Source organism: Oryctolagus cuniculus, chromosome 8, assembly GCF_964237555.1.
Source record: "Oryctolagus cuniculus chromosome 8, mOryCun1.1, whole genome shotgun sequence".
Classification (NCBI taxonomy): Eukaryota; Metazoa; Chordata; class Mammalia; order Lagomorpha; family Leporidae; genus Oryctolagus; species Oryctolagus cuniculus.
The window spans coordinates 73,245,241-73,264,329 of NC_091439.1; the positions used below are offsets into that span (position 1 = coordinate 73,245,241).

General features: G+C 39.2%; 1 pseudogene; it reads left to right on the plus strand.

Moving 5' to 3' along the window:
• The first annotated feature begins 7,006 nt into the window (after positions 1-7,006).
• On the plus strand, positions 7,007-7,381 carry LOC100342979 (prefoldin subunit 1 pseudogene; annotated as a pseudogene).
• The last annotated feature ends 11,708 nt before the right edge of the window (positions 7,382-19,089 follow it).

Genomic DNA, 19,089 nt, shown 5'->3' on the forward strand with positions numbered 1-19,089 from the left:
AAAAGGAGACCTAGAAAGCTCTTAATGAGATTTCAATTATAAAGTTATAAAAAGGAGTGAATGTGCTAATTACCTTTTATACAGTAAGGGTTTTTTTTTTTTTCAGCCTCCAGTGTACTTTGTAGGTAATCAGGATAGAGAAAGGATCCTGAAATCCTTTCTATAGATGAAAAGCCTCCTCCATCAGAATACAGATCTTGGAATGTAAAAAAAAAATGATAATTAAATAAAACAGAAGCATGTTTCAATGAAACATGTGGTCCAAATATTGCATTGACTAGCTCAGTAACCCACGCAGATAAATTCAGAATGAGCAAGTTGGTTGCTCTGCCATGGAAAGAGCTGAAGAAGGGCTGAATGAGAGCCTCCTAGTTTCCAGTGGGGGGGATTTTCTGGAAGCTTATTCCTTAACAAATTCCTGATCACTGTGACTTCCTATCTCCTGATAATATTATATCAATCTGGCCTTCCTGCAGGCTGCAGATGTGTTAACACAATCACGTGACTAGTTGAGGTCAGCTGCTAATGGTTCCAGTATTGTTTCTGTTAAAACTGGAATCCTTTGGAAATGTGGCCGCTTTAGGTGCTAGCTTGCTAAACTCATCAAACAGCCTTTCAGATCCCTCCATTACCTCCAGTTTGGCAAATATGTTTTCTTCTGATTCTCCCTCGGGTCCCCCTCTTTAGCCTGCTTAACATGGGTTATTCTTTCAGCAAACACAATTGTACATTCTCACCTCTGTGAAATGATTGTCCATGTTATATGTCCCGCATCCGAGTCAGGTGCTGATGCACACCCTGGTGGAAAGCAGTGATGGTCCAAGCAGTTGGGTGGCTGCCACCCATGTGGGAGACCTGGACTGGGTTCCGGATTCCCAGCCCCGGCTGTTGCACGCTCTGGGGAGTGAACTGGACAGGAAGAGGAGCAGCTGCGACAGAATCCGGCGCCCCCACCGGGACTGGAACCGGGTGTGCTGGCCCCGCAGGTGGAGGATTAGCCTATTGAGCTGCGGTGCCGGCCCAGATTGAGTTCTGAACTGCTGGTTTTGGCTTGTTTTTCCTGAACATTCTAGAAAAAGCTGCACTGCTATGCTGTTAGTTGTGTTAGTAGCTCTGCTGGGACAGTACTGGGGCATTTTCGTTCTCCAGGCATCTCTCCGTGCCACCTCAAGGCTAATTCAGATTCCTTTTGCCCGTGAATTGGTGTCTATCCCTCAACATGAAATAAATTCATCCACCTTCTGTGTTTCACAGCCTATATTCCCTTTGTACTAGACTTTGGGCTACTTTGAATTAGATCCTCAGTATCCTGAGAAGGAGGCCCATAGCTGATTCGCATGGCATTGGGTACACACTTCATGCAAGACTCCCTTTGATGACTTGAATATCGTCACTTGTTTCTGAATGTGGAACACCAGTGCTTCTACGAAGTCATCATTGATTCTGCTTTTCTCCTTCAATTTTAATCATTCCTTTCCCCACCTTTAGTATTTGTAGACTCAACATTGATTACAGTAATGTGTGGTTGATGTCATTTTACTTTTTCGTGGGTTCTGATGGCAATTTCACAGATTATACTTTGTTGATACAGATAATGAACCAAAAGAATGGATGCACTTCCCTGATGGTTGCTTCAATGATATTCACAGGGGCATTTTAAAAGCTGATGAGTCAGAATGCATATCAAGAAAAAGATTGTGAAATAACCATGTATCATGGAAAGAACACTATAGAAGAATCAGAGGAATGCCAACCATTTGCTGAACTAATTCTAACAATAAATTTAATTCTTTGGAGAAGCTAAATATAATCCTATCTTTTCTTGGAAATCTACTTTTAATGTATCAATTTTTTTTTCATTATTTCCAAACGCTCTAATTTAATGGTTTTCACCTGGAAAGCTTTTCTGAGGATCGCTTTAGGCTAATGTAATCAACCTTGGAGTGTGGGGCCTTGCCTGTAAAGCAGCTGTTCTAAAACTACTCGGGTGAGTCCTGTGTAGTCATACTTACGAATCACTGTTCTTTTTAAAAAATAAAATTCTTATTGATTTGGATGAGTTACAGAGAAAGAGAGGGAGAAAGAGAGAGAGAGAGAGAGGGAGAGGGAGAGAGAGAGAGAGAGAGAATCTTCCGTCTGCTGGTTCACTCCCCAGATGGCCACAAAGGCCAGGCCCATGCTGGGCCAGGCAGCAGCCAGGAGCAAGGCTTCATTCGGGTATCCCATGTTGGTATTTGGGCCATCTTTTGCCGCTTTCCCAGATGCATTTGCTGGGAGCCAGATCAGAAGCGGAGCAGCTGGGACTTGAACTGGCACCCATATGGGACACCAACACTGCAGGTAGTGGCCTTACCAACTATGCCACAGTGCCAGTACCCAAATCACTGTGCTAAAACTCAAACGCTTAGATGCATCTGGGTGACACATCACGTCTGCCAGAGGCATTGATCCTTGAATCCTGAATTGTAACTTCCCAAAAATAACATGAGGAGTAGAGTTTGTATTTAAGTGTAAACACATTTTAAGTAATATATTTACTATATTTTTCACTATTTTGGAAAATTACTGTATTATAATATTTAGAGGGATACAAATGTTTATAATGTGCAAGTTAAAGATTACCTTCCAGCAGTAGAAAAGAAAATCACTAGTTGTACTTAAAAAAGATTTTTTTTTTTTATATATATGGAAGGCAGAGTGACACAGAGAGATTGAAAGATCGGGAGAGGGAAGGACAGAGAGACAGAGACAGACACAGACAGAAAGAGTAAGAGAGAGAGTATGGTATCTTCTGCTCACTGGCTCATTGCTCAAATAACCACAACAGGTAGGGCTGGATCAGGCTGAAGCCAGGAACCAAGAGCCAGGGACTCCACGTTGTTTCCTTTCTTGGGCTATCATTCACTGCCTCCCCAGGTGCATTAGCAGTAAACTAGATCAGAAGGTGAGCATCAGGGACTCGACTTGTGACATTCTGGCATATTTCACAAGGATGATAACGTTTCATTCCAACTTTGTGGTTTAGCAGGTAAAGCAGACGCCTGCGATTCCAGTATCCTGTATAGGTCCCAGCTGTTCCAGTTCTGATCCGGCTCCCTACTCATGTGCCTGGAAAAGCAACAGTAGATGGCCCAAGTACTTGGGCCTCTGCACCCACATGGGAGACCTGGAAGAAGTGCCTGGCTTTGGTGTGGTCCAGCCATGGACGTTGTGGCCATAAGGGGAGTGAACCAGTGGATGAAAGATTTCTCTCTCTCTCTCTCCCCCCTTCCTCCCACCCACCTTTCTGTCTGCCCCTTGCTCTCTCTGTAACTCTGCTTTTCAAATAAATAAAATAAATCTTTTTAAAAAAAAAAGTTTGAAGACAAATTCTTAATTTTTAATGTAAGTGAAACATTCATGAATTTATACTTTTAACATGGAAACTGTCATTTCATTCAGATATTATTTGTGATATGAACATCAATAATTTAACGAAATGGTAGATAATGTAAACAGCTTAAAGATGTAAAGGAAAATTAGTATTTCTTAATGGAAAATATATTTTTGAAAATACATGAACTTGCATTTGCTTAAACAGTCCAAGTGCACACTCCTCAAGTCGACTACAGTTGTGGAAAGAAAGTGAGGTGAAGAAAACTCTTGGAATATATAATTCTATCATTTTCACTTAAAAGATGCTAAGGTCCAGCACCGCGGCTCACTTGGCTAATCCTCCTACAGCGGCACTGGCACCCCAGGTTCTAGTCCCAGTTGGGGTGCCAGATTCTGTCCTGGTTGCTCCTCTTTCAGTCCACCTCTCTGCTCTGGCCTGGGAAGGCAGTGGAGGATGGCTCAAGTGCTTGGGCCCTGCACCTGCATGGGAGACCAGGAGGAAGCACCTGGCTCCTGGCTTTGGATCGGTGCAGCACACCGGCCATAGCGGGCATTTGGGGGGTGAACCAGCGGAAGGAAGACCTTTCTCTCTGTCTAACTCTGCGTGTCAAAAATAAAAAAAGATGCTAAGAATACCAATATGTAAAATTTTGTTCAGTTATAACAGCAGTAAGTCAATTTACATTAGTCAATTTTGAATAACTCTTCAAAAATATTCAGCTATTCAGGAGTTTTGTTTTAGTATACAAGATCTGTCCATTTATGAGACAGCATCTATGAAAGTTAAGGGGGAAACATAGTTAGCTTTCAAAAGATTATCACCGCCGGCACAGAGGCTCAATAGGCTAATCCTCCGCCTTGCGGCGTCGGCACACCAGGTTCTAGTCCCAGTTGGGGCGCCGGATTCTGTCCTGGTTGCCCCTCTTCCAGGCCAGCCCTCTGCTATGGCCAGGGAGTGCAGTGGAGGATGGCCCAAGTGCTTGGGCCCTGCACCCGCATGGGAGACCAGGAGAAGCACGATGCACCAGCCGCAGCACACCGGCCAGGGCAGCTTATCGGAGGGTGAACCAACAGCAAAGGGAAGACCTTTCTCTCTGTATCTCTCTCTCACTGTCCACTCTGTCTGTCAAAAATTAAAAAAAAAAAAATTATCACAGTGAAAATGGTATAGAATGTATTTAAATCATTATTTCTAGTTCTCTATAATTACATCTTTGCCATTATAAATATGGCTAATCTCACGAAAGATTCTAAGTCCATTACAAGTTTAGCAGGAGTATGAAGGGAAGACTGTAAGACAGTGACCATCTAGAGATGTAATGAGTTTTGGTAAATGGCTATAAAGTCACAACTGAAGTATTCATTTGTAGAAGTGAAAAACAACTCCTCTTTGAGGGACTCAAAGGGCAACTTTTGTACTTAGCAGATCAGAGAACTTTAGAACTCAATGAGACTTTAGGATCTCACTCATTCAATACCTTTGTTTTCTGGAAGAACATGGAGAAATTGAGTCATAGCAACTCTACCGCTATGTGCTGCAAGACTAGAACTTAGAAAATAAGTATGTTCAAGAAAATCATCAACTCACAAACTCCTATATAACATGTGAATTAACATGTGAATTTTAACATTGGGCGTACCTCATCCTGATTCTATTTCAGGATGACTTCACCCTGACTCAGCACTTTCTACTTTATTAAAACATCTTGTCTGTGACACTGGTACAAGTCTTACCCTCGAAAATAGGTGCTATCTTGCTCACTCCCTCTATCCTGTCCTTCTTGACTTCTAAATCAAGCTCTTGATCCCACCCTTCTGTTCAGAGTTTTCCCTAAATCTGTGAGGTTCCCCTGTCAGGGCAATGCTTTATTCTCTTCTAACTCACTGAGATACAAATCCCAATCAAAGTCTGAAACTGACTTGATTGATAAAAACTAGGGCTTTACCAAACTCATCTATTATTAAGGTTAATTCAAGTGAAATTGAATTTCAAAACGTTTTCACTGTCCATACATTAGTCATGATATTGAGCTTTTCAGACCAGCGACTCAGTTATACAAATATTTATTAGTAGATCTCTTTTGGCTGCCATGTCTCTTCTTGTCTGAATGCTGATGTGGCATTTCAAGGAGAATATTAATACACATCAACCAATTGGGTAATAGAAGTCGAAAGGTGACTTATAGCCCAAAGGAGCACTTTACTGAGATTGGCCCCTCACTACATTATATCCTGTCCCCACAAGATGGCAGCCATGCTTGATTTCAATTTAATCAGCTTATTTTTTAAATCTCTCAATATGTACCAGTTTATCAGAGTGATTTTTCACACTAATGAAATTACTGTAATGAAACAAACTTGATATTTTAAGTGACTTTTTCGATAACTTGGTTCTCTGCAGTTTTATTTCTTCTAATGCTTCTAAAACTTTCACATAAGATAAATTTCTGTTATGAGGCTGTTACAATGTATACTTCATTCACAACTTGTCTGGTATGATCAGCTATTTAGGTATTAAATATCAACAGAACACTAATAACATGCCACTCATGTACTAAAGAGTAATTAGAACACTAGGACATTATCCTGTGATTTCAATCTTTAGTGTAAATATTAAGTCTTCAAAATTGAAATCAATGTAACTATTTTCTTCTTCTAAAAAATTATCTATCCTGAGGGAATTGTACTTGGCCATGATAAAGATATTATCTATCTATTATGAATATTTTGACCCCTCTGGTGCTGGTGAGGCAGAGCAGTTAAGGCAAATTTCTGTGTAGGTCAAAAACAAACAATTGCATGCATAATGTCAATTATAGTGATTATCAATTATCATTAAAGAACCTACAAAAAGTCAAATTTTTCATCTGCCAATGATTATTTTAATTATAAAATAAACCATTTCTTTTGTACATATATTTTCTAGACACATAAGTCTCAAATACAATGTGTACTTGTGGAGTAGACTGAAATACTCAACTATCCATTTTTTTCAAAATACACTGTATTATATATATATTTAAAGATTTATTTTATTTATTTGACAGAGTTACAGCGAGAGTTAGAGGCAGAGAGAGGTCTTTCATCCACTGGTTCACTCCCCAGATGGCTGCAAGAGCCAGAGCTGTGCCAATCCAAAGCCAGGAGCCAGGAGCTTCCTCCGGGTCTCCCATATGGGTGCAGGGACCTGAGGACTTGGGCCATCTTCTACTGCTTTCCTAGGCCACAGCAGAGAGCTGGATTGGAAGAGGAGCATCCAGGACTGGAACCGGTGCCCATGTGGGATTCCGGCACTTCACTCCAGGGCTCTAACCCGCTGCGCTGCAGTGCCAGCCCCATTACACTGTATTATATAATACCACATAGAGTGAAGGAAACATCAATAGAGAAACAAAAGCATGATCAACACTCAAACACTTCTGCTATATCTATATTGACCTTGGAGGTCATTTCCAAGAAGGCATAGAACTTTATAAACATTTACTTCCACTTCTTAGTGAGTAATTGCATAATAATTATAGACTTGAGTACAATAAATTGCATATTCCTTGTTGCTCCTGAACATTGGTGGTGCATTTGAATGTTAGCTGATTATAAACAATAGTGAACTACAGAGTTAGTGGGCCACAAGATGGCTGCCCCTGTGGATCTCGAGTTGAAGAAGGCCTTCACAGAGCCTCAAGCCAAAGTTATTGCCACTCAACAGAAGGCGAAGCTTGCTGACATACAGATTGAGCAACTGAACAGAACAAAAAAAAAAAAAATGCACATCTTACAGATACAGAAATTAGGACTTTGGTAGATGAGACTAACATGTATGAAAGTGTGGGGAGAATGTTTATTCTTCATTCCAAGGAGGTAATTCACAATCAATGGTTTGATAAACAGAATATAGCAGAAGAAAAAAGTAAAGAACTAGAGCAGAGAAAAATCCTAAATAGAGCAGAGCTTTAAGGATGCAGAAGACAACGTCTGGGAAATGATATTGGCAGGAAGGTCATGGTAGGAGCCTCCTCCTGACCCTCCCATTCCTGGCAAGGATGGAGGGGCATGTGCAGGGGAGTGCCCCCTCTCTGCCCTGATGGACAGTTTAAATGGCCTAGCAACCCCACATTTTCCACATCAATCTGCACCCCTTTCAGACTCCTCCCTGTGTCCTTTCTTTATCCAGGCTCTGCCACTCCTGCCCAAGCCCCTCCTGTCTCCTGAGAATAGCATACTGAATTCCTGGGAGACAGAAAGAGGGGCAAACCACTGAACACCTGCTCAGCCAATCAAAGGTGTCCGTCTGCACTATTCCACTCAGCCTGCCTGTCTTGAATCGAGGCCTGAGAACAGAGAATGAAGAGGTAGTGGCTGTCTCCAACTCAGCTGCTTTTCCCTCTACATTGAAGCTTTTTCCTTTTTCCTTTTTCCTCCTTGGAGGAAAGTGGGTCCTGCCCTCCTCTCTTCCCCTCCTGTACTTCGACACCCCCCCAAATGATTCCTCCATGGCAGCCTGCCTGGAGATTTCTGTCCCACTTGTTCCCACATTTGTAACAAGTCTCCCCAGTAAGCCGCAGCTCTCAGGCTGTGCTGTTGGACGATGTCTTACCGTGAACGTGAAATCCTCCAGGCTCACAGGCAGCTGCAGTGGCCTGGAGCTGGCTTGTCCTGGCTCAGAAGCACCAACAGTGCAATTTTCAGGAATTTTGTTGCAAGCCCGTTGTGAAACAGAACAATTACCAAAAATTTCAATCTGAAATTTCAAATTATATCAAAAGCAAAGATAATGAATATTTGCAAGTCAAAAAAAAAAGTGAGTGAAAGGATGAACTAAAAATTTTACATATTATGGAATATTACTCTTGCAGGATAAGATAAAATGGCCTTAACTCACTATACAATAAATACATTACTGAGATGTCAAGTTGATCTTTTCCTAAGATTATTTTTCCTCTGTATCAGTCTGACAGCTTACAACACAGACACAATCCTTGTATTTGGTCTAGAGAAGATGGAATATGTCTTCAAAGAATGCTTTAAAAGATGTCAATAAAAATTATTTCAGGAAGAGAAACCAAAATAAGAATCTCTGCCTAAATTTAACTCGGTCTATTTTGCAGTGGGGATTATGTGAATAAAAATGACAGAGGGGAGACAAATCCTTAATTTTAGGTTGGATCTCACAGAATGCATTCAAAGTTAATTCATAAAAACTTAAAATTATATTGTCAAGCTTTTGTTCTCTAGCCTTTGTTTGTTACACTTTGTTGCCTCTTCACATTTTTTTATCTCATCAGGAGAGAGTGGGATCATAAAAAAATTATCCACAATAAGGTTGTGAAAATGACACAATAGTAAAAATGTTTAGATTGCCAGTGTTGTCAGAAATATATGAACCAGCTTTTCCTATGTTGGACCTTATGGAATGATTTGTCCTGTGGTGGGGGAAAGTGAAGTATATTTGCCACATAAAATTTCAAAATGCCAAAAAGATTTTTTTATACCTGTAGCACATGTAAATAAATTATAAACAGAGAGAAATCTCAGAGGAAGCCAATCATTAACCTATATTTAAATATTTCAAACTTATTTTACCATTGACATTCTTTTATATTTATTTTTAATTATTTTTTAAGTTTGTTTTTTTAAGGAATACAAATTTCATAAGTACAACTTTAGGAATATAGTTATTCTTCCCACCATATCCCCCCAACACACTCCCTTCCCTCCCCCTCCTCCCTCTCCCCTTCCCAATCCCATTCTCCATTAAGATTCATTAATTTTGTACACAGAAGACCAACTGTATCCTAAGTAAATATTTAAGCAATTTGCATACACACACAAAATAAAAACTGTTTGATAATTAGTTTTACATTTAACTCTCATAATACAACTCATTGAGGACAGAGGTTCTGAATGGGGAGCTGGTGCATGGTGACACCTGTTATTAATTTAGCAATGAACACTCTTATGTATGATGTCAGTGACCACCCAAGGCTCTTAACATGAGCTTCCCAGGCTATGGAAGTCTTTTGAGACCACAAACTCTGTCAGTATTTGGACAAGGCCATAAGCAATGTGGAAGTTCTCACCTACCTTCAGAGAAAATTTCTTCTTTCTTTGATGGCCACTTCTTTGTGCCAGGGTCTCACTCACAGAGATCCTTCATGTAGAACATTTTTTGCCGCAATGTCTAGGCTTTCCATGCCTGAAATGCTCTCACATGCTTTTCAGCCAGATCAGGAAGACTTAAGGGCTGATTCTGAAGACAGGGTGTTACTTCAAAGGATTGTCATTCTATGAGTCTGCTGTGTGGACTGCTTCCCATATTGGAAAACTCTCTCCTCTTTAATTCTATTATTATTACCAGACACTTGATCCTATTTATATGATCACTTTAACACTGAATCCTATCTATATATTCACTTTATTACTTAATATGATCACTTTAACAATTAACATAACATTTTTATCACCAAACTTAATGAGATTTGGAGTCCCATGACAAATTTTTAAACTGTATCCTTGGGGCTGGTGCTGTGTTTCAGCGGGTTAAACCCTGGTCTGTATCCCATATGGGCGCTGGTTCTAGTCTCAGCTGTTCCTATTCTGATGCAGTTCTCTGCTATGGCCTGGGAAAGCAGCAGAAGATAGCCCAAGTCCTTGGGCCCCTGCACCCATGTGGGAGACCCAGAAGAAGCTCCTTGTGGCCATCTGGGGAGTGACCCAGTGGTTGGAAAACCTCTCTCTCTCTCTGTCTCTACTTCTCTGTAACTCTTTCAAATAAGTAAAATAAATCTTAAAAAAAAATAAAAAAAAAACTGTAACCCTAGAAGTATGTCTGTAAGTGTATCCTATACAGCTTTACAGTTACAAACTTCTTCCTCCCTCTCTTATCCCCACTCATTTTTTACTGAGATCTATTTTCAATTGACTTTATACACATATGTTTTATAATTCTCATGGTAGAGATCTTTGATTTCTTTGGTTAAATTTATTCCGAGGTATTTTTGTTGGTTTGTTTGTTTGTTTTTGTAGCTATTGTGAAAGGGATTGATCTTTTTTTTTTTTTTTTTTGGATTAACATGAATTTTATGTCTCTTGTTGTCGAATAAACCAGAAATAATAAAAAAAACCTTGTATATAAGCGTTTACATAATTTAGAATTATTTAACAGAGTCAAAAAGAGCTTACAGGACCTAACTCTAGAAATGGCAGAGTAACCGATTAAGCAGACACTGTTAAAATAGACATTACAGTTTTTGCAAAAACAGATTCCAAGCTTTATGATTTAGACCATTTTTAGATATTTACTAATATTAGTACACATTTTTTTTTTAACCCATTGTTATAACAGAAGATCAGACTTCAACTTTAGGTCAGTGTAATTTTGGCATTAGCACTCAACTCTGTAAACAATATTTTAAAATCGTAAACATTTTAAAACTTTTTATGACTTGTTTACACCTTTTGAAACTTTATACCCATAGTTACTTTTACATAGCCTTGAATTGTCATGTATGGACAACCTATGAGAAATATATTTTTTCAAGTTTTACTTAGCACTGATGCCTAGATGACTTAAGACACTGAGTTATTAATGAATACCACACCATTATTTGAAATGAAAGTTAAAATTACACTTTTATGTTTTTAAGTAACATGAGGATAACACCTCCTGGACAGCAAACACTAGTGCATGTTTACAACTTTGAAAAGATCTTTATCATTAAGAGAAATAAGTTTAAAGCATATTAAAGACTTGTAAAACTGAGCAAGCAAGCCACTGAGCCAACCAAAGGGCGTTTGTATTACCTCAATTTTCTTTTTTTTTTTTAACTTTTATTTAATGAATATACGTTTCCAAAGTACGAATAATGGATTACTATGGCTTCCCCCCCCATACCGTCCCTCCCACCCACAACCCTCCCCTTTCCCACTCCCTCACCCCTTCCATTCACATCAAGATTCATTTTCGATTATCTTAAGACACTCTGGCAAAAGATCTCTGTGAGTGAGATCTCAGTGGAAAGAACAGGTCTTCAAAGAAGGAGGTACCTTTCTCTGAAGGGAGGAGAGAACCTCCACTTTGACTATGACCTTGTCTAAACAAGATAAGAGTTGGAGAACTCAAGGGGCTTCCATAGCCTTGGAAACTCATGACTGGAGCATAGGGAGATTACTGATGCCATAGACAGGAGTGTCAATTTGTAAAGTCAACAACAGGAGTCACTGTGCACTTACTCCTCATGTAGGATCTCTGTCCTTAATGTGCTGTGCATTGAGATTTAATGCTATAACGAGTACTCAAATAATATATTTCACTTTGTGTTTCTATGGGGGTGCAAACTGTTGAAATCTTTACTTAATGCATACTAAACTGATCCTCTGTAAAAAAAAAAAAAAAGAAAAGAAAAGAAACTATCAACTTCCAACTTTTCCAACTTGACTCTCACTGGGATTAAACATGACAATAGGTCTGATCTGATTTCATCATCATTTAAAAAAAATCATCTATTATTTTTCACTTTATGTTTCTGTGTGGGAGCAAACTGTTGAAATCCTTACTTAATGTAAGGGATTGATCTTACAAGCACAATTCAGCCTTGACATTGTCTGTGTATACAAAGGCTGTTGATTTTTGTGTATTGACTTTATATCCTGCTACTTTACGAAACTCTTCTATGAGCTCTAGTATGTTCTTACTGGCATCTTTCACATATTCTATATATCGAATTATACCATCAGTAAATTGGGATAGTTTGACTTCCTCCTTTCCAATTTGTATCCCTTTGATTTCTTTTTCTTTCCTAATGGCTCTTCCTAAAACTTCCAGGAGTACATTGAATAGCAATAGTGAGAGTGGGCATCCTTGTCTGATACCAGATTTCAATGGCAATGCTTCCAACTCTTCCCCATTCAATAGGAAGCTGGCCATGGGTTTGTTATAAATTGCCTTGATTGTGTTGAGGAACATGCCTTCAATACCCAATTTGCTTGAAGTTTTCACCATGAAAGGGTATTGTGTTTTAGCAAATGCTTTTGATGCATCTATTGAAATAATCACATGGTTTGGCTGGCGCTGCGGCTCACTTGGCTAATCCTCCACCTGTGGCACCAGCACCCTGGGTTCTAGTCCCAGTTGGGGCACCAGATTCTGTCCAGGTTGTTCCTCTTCCAGTCCAGCTCTCTGCTGTGGCCCGGGAGTACAGTGGAGGATGGCCCAAGTGCTTGGGCCCTGCACCCACATGGGAGACCAGGAGGAAGCACCTGGCTCCTGGCTTCAGATCGGTGCTGTGCACCTGAAGTAATGGCCACTTGGGGGATGAACTAATGGAAGGAAGACCTTTCTCTCTGTCTCTCTCTCTCACTGTCCAGCTCTGCCTGTTAAAAAAAAAAAAAGAAAGAATCACATGGTTTTTGTTCAGCAGTTTGTTAATGTGATATATCACATTGAAAGATTTGTGAATGGATAAATTCCACTTGGTCTGGGTGGATGATCTTTCTGACGTGTTGTCAGATTCTATTGGCTAGAATTTTGTTGAGGATTTTTGCACCTATGTGTATCAGGAAACTTGGTCTGTAATTGTCTTTTTCTTATGATCTTTTTCAGATTTAGGAATTAAGGCGATGCTGGCTTCATAGAAAGAATTTGGGAGGTTTCCCTTTCTTTCAATTGTTTTGAATACCTTGAGAAGAATTGGAATTAGTTCTTCTTTAAATGTCTGGTAGAAGTCAGTAGTGAATCCATCCAGTCCTGGGCTTTTCTTTGTTGGTAGGGCCTTTTATTACTGATCCAATTTCAGTCTTGGTTATGGGTCAGTTTAGGTTTTATATGTTTTCATGGCTCAATTTAGGTAGGTTGTACATGTCCAGGAATCTGTCTATTTCTACTAGATTTCCCAATTTATTGGCATACAGCTCTTTGTAGTAATTTCTGAAGACTTTTTATTTCTGTGGTGTCTGTTGTTCCATTTCGTTTTTCATCTCTAATTTTCTTAATTTGGGTCTTCTCTCCCCCCCCCCTTTTTTTTCAAAAAACCAGCTCTTACTTTTGTTCACATTTTGTATTTTTTTGTTTCAATTTTGTTGACTTCTTCTCTAATTTTAATTATTTCTTTTCTCCTTCTAATTTTGGGTTTGGTTTGCTGTTGTTTTTCTAGATCCTTGAGATGCATCGACAGCTCATTTGTTCAGTTCCATTCCAATTTCTTGATGCAGGCACCAATTGCTATAAACTTTCCCCATTACTGCTTTTGCTGTATCCCATAAGGTTTGATATGCTATGTTATCAACTTCATTTGTTTCCAGAAAGTTTTTGAATTTTCTTTTGATTTCTTCTATGACTCATTGTACATTCAGGAGCATGTTGTTCACTGTACATTGTTCATTGTACATTCAGTCTCCATGTGTTTGCATATGTTCCAGTGATTCCTAAGTTGCTGATTTCCAGTTCAAGTCCATTGTGGTCCAAGAAGGTGCATGGTATGATTTTGATCTTTTTGAATTTGCTGAGACTTGCTTTATGGCCTAGTATGTGGTCAATCCTAGAGAAAGTTCCATGCACTGGTGAGAAGAATGTGTATTCTACAACTGTGGGATGAATAGTTCTGTAGATATTTATAATGCCCATTTGGTCTATAGTGTTGATTAAATCTGTTGTTTCCTTGTTGATTTTCTGTCTGGTTGATCTGTCCATTGCTGAAAGTGGAGTGAAGTCCCCCATTGCTATTGTACTGGAGTCTACATCTCCCTTTAGATCTCATAATATTTCTTTTAAATAGCCGGATGCCTTGTAATTAAGTAGTTATACATTTATAATAGTTAAACCTTGTTATTGAATTGATCCCTTAATCATTACATAGTGCCCTTCTTTGTCTCTTTTAACAGTTTTCGTGTGAATGTCTATTTTGTCTGGTATAAGGATGGCTACACCAGCTCTTTTTTGGTTTTTGTTGGCATGGAATATCTTTTTCCATCCTTTGACTTTCAGTTTGTTTCTTCTAGGCAGCAAATAGATGGGTTTTGCTTTTTAATCCATTTAGCCAGTCTGTGTCTTTTAATTGGAACGTTGAGATCATTTACATTCAAGGTGACTATTGATAAGTAATGACTTTGCCCTGTCATTTTTCCAAAAATATTCCTATTTGTTTCCTTGAATTTCCTTTGAACTTTTACTGAAAGATTTTTTTTCTATTACCTTCTTTCATATTGATGATCATGTTTTTGTGTTTCTATGTGAAGCACATCCTTAAGCTTCTTTTGTAGGGCTTGACATGTGGTGGAAAATTCTTTCAATTTCTGTTTGTTATGGAAGATCTTTATTTCACCTTCATTCGTAAATGTGAGTTTTTCAGGGTTTAGTATTCCGGGTTGACAGTTTTTTCTCTTAAGATTTAGAGTATATCTCACCATTCTCTCCTACCCTGTAGGGTTTCTGATGAGAAGTTCTCTGTGAGCCTAATTGGAGATCCACTGAAAGTAATCTGGTATTTCTCTCGTGTACATTTTAGAATCTTTTTTTATGTTTTACTGTGGTGAGTTTGATTACAGTATGTCATGGTGACGATCTTATCTAATCATGTCTATTAGGCATCCTATGTGCTTTCTATATTTGGATATCCATTTCTTTCTCCAAATTAGGGAAGTTTTCCATTATTATTTTGCTAAAAAAACCTTCAAATCCTTTCTCTCTTTCATGCCTTCAGGAACTCCTAGAACCCCTATGTTGGTTTATTTTATAGTATCCTGTAGATTCCCAGCAGTGTTTTTTAGTTTTCTAATTTCCTCTTCTTGTTTTTGGTTTGACTGTATAATTTCCTGTGTTTTGTCTTCTAAGTCAGATATTCTTTCTTTGGCTTCACTGATTCTATTGTTAAGGCTTTCTATTGCATTTTTTATTTGTTATATTGAATTTGTCATTTCATTTTGATTTCTCTTTAAGTTCCCATTTCATGGTGGAAATTTTCTTTCATGTCCTATACAGATTTCAGTAGTTCATGCATTTGCTTCTGATTACTTCTATGTAATCTTATGATCAATTTTTTGAATTCCATTTCTTGTATTTCTTCCATTTCATTATCTTCACAATCTAGAATTGAAGTGTTGTGTTAATTTGGGACACCATGTTGTCTTCCTTATTCTTGTTTCTTGAATTGGTGCACTTGTTATTCAGCATTTGTGGAGATACTCCTTAGTTTCCTTAGTTTCTTCTTCTTTTTTTTTTTTTTTTTAATTTGCTGTGGTTGCTTTTATATTTGTGCCTAGCCTCTGTAGATAAGTGGAGTGTCTTCTTTCAGTGACTATCTAGAGGCTTGTAGTGGGTGTGGCCAGGGAGCTCTGTTCAGTTCTCCAGGGTGAAGTGTGACACACCCAGGTTTGGTATGGTAAATCTTTTTTTTTTAAATCAGAAGGGAAGTTTATTCTGCTCAGCTGAGCTCCTCTCCTGAGAGGAGATCAGTGTCTGACAGCTAGCCTCATTGTGTACAATATTCATCTGCTCTGTCACCAGGACCACACAAAGGATCTGTGCAATCTTCATTGTAATCTCAGCTTCCAGAACAATGTCCCTCATCAGGTAACCAGGAAGCCCTGAGCATGTGGAGTCTCCCACAGTGGCTGCCCAAAGTCCCAGTCATATTGTGAGTCCCCCCACACAGCCTCAGATTTTTTCACTGTCCTGGCACACAAGTTTCCCACAGTCACAAGCTCCCAGCCCCCTGTTAGTTCTCCCCACCAGAGTCAGGAGTCTCCACTTGGCTGGATGCTGGTTGCAGACGTGAGCTGCTATGGTTGTTGTGTATGTCCAAAATGGTGCCTGCTCTATCGACTTGTTACAGAATGCCATTGTAAAGTGATTAGGGAAAGACAGATGTGTCCATCCTGTCCTTTTTGTTTTCATCCCCTAGTTTGGCAGGTAACCGATCCCCCATGGTTATCAAGCTGTGTTCCCTCTAGACTCTTCCTGTAGCTTTAAAGCCAGTGGTTTGGGCTGCTGTGGTCTGGTCTCACCTCACTTTCCAATGCTGGTGCATAGGCTCTCGGCTCCTTGGGTCCTGAGTTGTGGGTGTCCACACCCTTCACTTAGGTTCATGTTTCCCTCTAATTTGTGTAGATTTCCCCCTGCCATTTTCTCCCTAACTCTTCCCTGAGACTGCACTCCTTTTTTTTTTTTTTACACATCTCTTCCTAGAGCAGTAAGCCCCCTCCCTACTCTACCCAACATTCCTTTTTATAATATACAACATACCTTTTCTAACAGTGTTGCAATTCATTTTTAAATTCCAAAAGTAATGTGTGTGTGTGTATGTGTGTGTGTTTCATTTCCACTTCATATGGTTGTGGATGTTTACATTAGCCAGATTGCAAACTTATAGAATGATCTATCATTTCTAGGGAAAGATTATGTTTTGTACTCTAAAAGGAATTTCCTATCTGTGTTTGGAACTTCTTTGGTGGAAATAATAAAGAACATTCAGCAACAAACATATTTTCTTTTTAAAATGCCTTAATATTTCTACTTTTGCTTTAAATGTACGAAGTCAAAGGAGAACATTGTTTTGAGCCTATGTTGAGAAATGTTGAGAAAATACGGGGTGATGTATAAAAATATAAATTTTCTCAAGTCTATCAGAGGGCTGATTTGGTGGGGCAACAAAGTGAACCAATTTCCCAAGAGTGAAAAGCCTCCAGTGTAAGACAGAACATGAAACTGCTCAACTTTGGAAAACATAGAGGAAATCAGGGCTGCCATGGAAGCAGGTTAGAAGAAATCAGCCAAAATTGTAATGAATTGCTAAAGGTTAAAGGTATGCTAATATGAGTTTAGAATAACTGGGCGCACAGATACAAGGACATTTGCAATTAATTATAGATTAACTATTCTGAACTCTTCACTCTAGGAAGAAAAGGGCTTTAAATTCTTAGGGTGGGACACCAAATCATCTTGTCCCCAAGTCCCAGATAAACATCCAATGCTTTGTTTCCAAGCAAAATTCATCAGCCTCTGAAAAGGATTAATAAAACCTCCTCTCTGACACCAAGAACTAAGTAAAGACTGATGTACCAGATACAGGCAAGACTCCAAGCTGTCTGTACTTTTATGGTTCAGGATCCTGTGCCAACGTAAAGCGGAGGTATACTGTCAGCAGGATCAAGCAGGGGCACACAGTATCTCCCCTGTTTAAGATCCTTCAGAGACACCAGTTGGAACATGGCTAACATGGGGAACAGTGGGACAAGAATGATAGCAAAACTCCATTCCGATGAGTAGGCACACAGGCACTGTATAAGATCAAGGCCACATCAAAAAATTAAATATCTACTCCCTGCATGCACAATGAGCTAAGCATGGAATAACAAGATAGAGCAAAAGAGTTTGGAGAGATAGACCCTGTATTGCATGTAGCCATGTAACAGATTCTGAGTGCTGAGTATGGAGCAGAGAGATTGAGAAAATCCTCTAGTACTACAGCTTTCACTCTGGCCATGTGGTTCAATCAACCTGCCACTCAAGGAATTTGAAGGCTGTGTTGCAAGGAGGATTATGATATAAAAAACAAAATTCAACACACAATTCAATTATGCATTACCATTCGAAGATGGCATTGTGGTAAAGCACTAAAGCTGCCACCTGCAATGCCAGCATCCCATACAGATGCCAGTTCATGTCCCAGCTTCTCCACTTCCAATCCAGTTGTCTGCAAATGACCTTGAAAAAGCAGCAAAAGAAGACTCAGGTGTTGTGGCCCCTGCCACCCACATGGGAGACCCAATGAAGCTCCTCACTCATGTTGAATCTTGCCAAATACTTCCTCTGCATCTATAGAAGATTACCATGATTTTTTGTTCTAATAATTCAAAACCACAGAAAAGTAGAATAAAATATTATTTAAACTAAGAACATGAGGAAGGCACCAAAAAAGGAACATTGAAGTGATATGACAAAGAGAAAAAAATAAATGTAAAACACACCAACAATTACATTAAATGTAAATGATCAAATATTTTACTCAAAAGAGAAATTGACATATTGGATAAAAAGGCAAGAAAGTTGTATGCTATCTTTAAGTAACTTACTTAGAGTATATAAATTAAAGATGTTAAAATAAAAGGATATAAAGGATGTGCCAATGCCATCTCACTACTCCAAGTGATCAATTTCAGTTCACAATTGATCATAATGAAAGGACTAAGAGTCAAAGGGAGCACATAAACAAGTCTAGTATCTGCTAACACTAACCGATAGAATAAATAAAGGGGAGAGTGATCCAACATGGGAAGTGAGATACTCAGCAGACTCATAGAATGGCAGATGTCCTAAATAGCACTCTGGCCTCAGAATCAGCCCTAAAGGCACTCGGATCTGGCTGAAAAGCCCATGAGAGTATTTCAGGCATGGAAAGCCAAGACACTCTGGCAAAAAGATCTCTGTGAGTGAGATCCCAGTGGAAAGAACAGGTCTTCAAAGAGGGAGGTGCCTTTCTCTGAAGGGAGGAGAGAACCTCCACTTTGACTATGACCGTGTCTAAACAAGATAAGAGTCGGAGAACTCAAGGGGCTTCCATAGCCTTGGAAACTCATAACTGGTGCATAGGGAGATTACTGATGCCATAAACAGGAGTGTCAATTGGTAAAGTCAACAACAGGAGTCACTGTGCACTTACTCCTCATGTAGGATCTCGGTCCTTAACGTGCTGTACACTGAGGCTTAATGCTATAACGAGTACT